The following is a 611-nucleotide window of genomic DNA, read 5'->3' as shown; positions in this document are numbered from 1 at the left end:
CGCCTGCATTAGGAAATATTATAAGAGCTATGGATGCGCTACTATTGGTAAAATTAATTTTCTATAAAAAAAGTAAATGATGTCTACAGCACTCGGTATTCCCAAGCGGTCTCCCATCCAAGTACTAACCAGACCCGACGTTGCTTAACTTCCGTGATCGGACGAGAACCGGTGTTTTGAAGGTAGTATGGCCGTAGACGAGGGTGCACCAACAGTGCAACACTTCGATCATCGAGCTCATTAAATGATATTTCACTAAAATACAGTTTTTAACCAATGAATAGAACAATTCCATAGCAAACATTTTTTTTATCGTCATTTGAATTTTCAAAAAGCATCACAGTTAAATTTAAAAAATCGAAATAAAAATCGCCGCAGAAAAATATTTACAATTTTTCGAAATTTATTAAATTTCAGAAATGTGTTCAGACTATGTTTATGTACATGTGGTAAAAATTTAATTTGTACATGTGATAAAAATTTCATCTCTAGAGATCGAGATCTCGAGTAGAGAGATAGAAACAGATAGAGAGAGATAGATAGATGAAGACAGAGATAGAGAGAGATAAAATAAATGTGAAATAAACAAACACGAAGTTAAGCAACGTCGG

At 34.0% G+C, this 611-nt stretch overlaps 1 pseudogene; it reads right to left on the bottom strand.

The window, feature by feature from the left end:
• Positions 1-80: 80 nt before the first annotated feature.
• LOC117122347 lies at positions 81-199 on the bottom strand (annotated as a pseudogene).
• Positions 200-611: the final 412 nt, after the last annotated feature.

Source organism: Anneissia japonica, unplaced genomic scaffold, assembly GCF_011630105.1.
Source record: "Anneissia japonica isolate Jap-2015-1 unplaced genomic scaffold, ASM1163010v1 scaffold84789_len611_cov181, whole genome shotgun sequence".
NCBI classification, from domain to species: Eukaryota; Metazoa; Echinodermata; class Crinoidea; order Comatulida; family Comatulidae; genus Anneissia; species Anneissia japonica.
This window is presented reverse-complemented; position numbering and strand designations above follow the sequence as displayed.